Genomic DNA, 2,986 nt, shown 5'->3' with positions numbered 1-2,986 from the left:
CCCCTTGAAATCGCAAACGATAAGAGAGATGCCAAAGCTGGAAAACATGTGTTTGATCATTTTAAAATTACAACGTATCAAAGCAAAAATTCTTGTCACAAGGCCACCCGCAGTGTACTGGGCGGGGTCCAACTCAAAAATTACAAAAGGTAAGAGGGTCAAGTAGCATATCGTTTGAAACTTCTTGGGAAATTAAAGAAGACGGAACTAGTCTCAATACTCTAAAATTACCTTGTGCAAAATGGCGGGCGGGCAAACTGTCAGCAAAAACGTCATTGTAAAGTCGATGGCCACCCCCCAAAAAATCCTGAAACGGTGAGGCAGATGTCAAAACAGGAAAACATGTGTGTCATCATTTCAAAAGTACAATGATTGGAAGTAAAAATATTTGTCTCAGGGTCCTCCACAATGTCCCAGGCGGTGTCATGTTCAAATTGTTCAAATGGCAAGGGAGGTCAAGTAGCACATCGTTTAAAGCTGTTATTAAATGAAAGCAGATAGAACAAGTATGGACTCTCTACGATAATACTGTGCAAACATCTTGCATTTTAGTTGTTGTTTCTGTAACCGGATTTTAGTTTATTTTCACTTTAATTCTTGTACTCAACGGAAAGAAAGGAAATGCCCCTACTGTGAGATTCTGCTCTTAATATCTAAATAATATAAGCTATATCTATATAATAGCCCAATAATATCTAAATAAAGAAAAAAATAATAAAATAAAAGCAAATTAAGACATAAAGAAAAGAAACGACAACATTTGACATCTTTGAGTATAGAACTGACTAGTTAATATATAATGTACTTCCACGAACATAAATAAGTAGAGGTTGGAGCCATCAGAAGTAAAGACTCTTACCTCTACTTATTTACGTTTATGACTGCACAACAGTGGTACTTATGCTCGTTATCTGGTTTATCAATTATAAAATGATTCAAACGAAAGAATTCCTTGCACCAGGAAGAGTAAATACGTACAAATGACTCAGAATGAAAACAAGTGCCGATTGCAAAATGGAAAGTGAACGTGCTCAGAAAATCGAAATGAAGATGTACATTCGGGTAATTTTAGAGGATCGAGACTTGTTCCGTGTTCTTTTATTTCTCAACAGCTTTATTTGACCATATTTGCCATTAGAAAATTTTGAGTAGGACCACGTCTGGAACCTTGTGGAGGACCCTGGGACAAACATTTTTACTTTCAATCATTGTACTTTTGAAAAGATGACACACATCTTTTTCTTTTTTGACATCTGTCTTACCGTTTCAGTTTTTTTTTCTTTCTTTGGTGGCCATAGACTCTACAATGACGTTTTTGCTGACAGTTTGACCGGCCGTCATTTTGCACAGGGTAATTTTAGAGAGTTGGGACTTGTTCGTCTTCTTTCATTTCCCAAGAAGTTTCGAACGATATACTACTTGACCCCCTTACCTTTTGTAATTTTTGAGTTGGATCCCGCCTGGGACTCTGCGGGTGGCCCTGGGACAACAATGTTTGCTTTGATACATTGTACTTTTATAATGATCAAAAACGTGTTTTCCAGTTTTGGCATCTGTCTCATCGTTTGCGATTTCAAGGGGTGGAAATGTATTTTCTGGACACCCTTTATATTCATATAACTCGCACAGTATATGCATTCGGAAAATTTTTATTACAGTTTTGTAATAGGCGTCATTAGTGCTTTCGATTGGTATATAAACCATCTTCCACTTCGATATATAATCTCCCTCTCTTCCCTTGTTAGTTGTATCTTGATTAGCATGGTGCAGCCTGCTACATTTTACTTTCGTTCCCATGGTATGCTGCTATATTTTTACGAGACAAGACGAGACAAAACGAGACAAAACGAGACGAGACGGGACGAGCGCATTTTTTCGAGACGAGACATGCTTTGCACGAGACGGGATGAGACAGCCCGAAGTCTCGTCTCGTGGCAACACTAATCACCTGTGTTAATGAGATATTTCCAGTGGTCGAAGTGAGACGGTATGCGGTGGTATGCCATACCGCCTCTGGTTTTTCAGTGATAAAGACATACCATCTCTGGTTTTTCACTGATCAAGACATACCGTCACTGGAAAGTGGATGCTAATATACCTTTAATAAATTCAGTTTTATGTATAGCAATTGACAAATAGCTTTGCACGTTAAAGATTTAATTTCTTAGAAATAATTTCTACGTTACCAACACAGACATTTTTGATATTTTCCTACCTTTTGTTTATAAAATGAGGTGTCTACAAGGAAGTTCACCCCTTGCTCCTACGCAAGAACCATATCGGTGGCTACGCAAGAACTCGTGTTGGTCGCATTGGTTGCAGATAAGGGTCCCATGACAGAAAGGAATAAATCATGGGCCCAATCCAAACAAAAAGTAAGGTATTGAGGCAACTCGTTTAAACTGAAATAAGAAAGTACTGTTATGAGTTCGTCGGGACTTCTTTTGTTGTGCCTACAGTCATAAAAAAAATACGTAACTGAATCCAATATTTACGAGTGAAAATATAGTTTATACAATCAAAAGACCTGTTACTTATATTAATAAGTATTTTTGCGTCTTTCTAATAATTAGATAACACTGTGAATACGTGTGCAGTGATTGGATGTGTGAGTGTACCCATAATATTTAGATCTTTGTGGCGATTGCTTTTAGATAATTCAATCTGATATTTTTACTTAACGGAAGTTAAATATTTTCAACATGGAGCTTTTAGTAAAAAATTAAAAGCAACTCTCTTACATGCTTCCTCAATAAATTCATTTATCAGGAAGTTAATCCTCATGACATGAATTTCGCTGCATTTCTTGATTATCTAACTAGAACACAATGGAAAGCCAAATTTCCTTCTAGGGGTCTGGAATACCCATTGGCGTCTCTGGCATGTAAAATTTGGGGGGGGGGACATCAAAGGAAATGATCTAACTGCTAGTGAGTATCTAAATAAATTAAATTAAAATAAAATATTGAATATTTCGTATTTCAAA

Source organism: Thermobia domestica, chromosome 16 (genome assembly GCF_964235325.1).
Source record: "Thermobia domestica chromosome 16, izTheDome1.hap1.1, whole genome shotgun sequence".
In the NCBI taxonomy this organism is placed as follows: domain Eukaryota; kingdom Metazoa; phylum Arthropoda; class Insecta; order Zygentoma; family Lepismatidae; genus Thermobia; species Thermobia domestica.
This window is presented reverse-complemented; position numbering follows the sequence as displayed.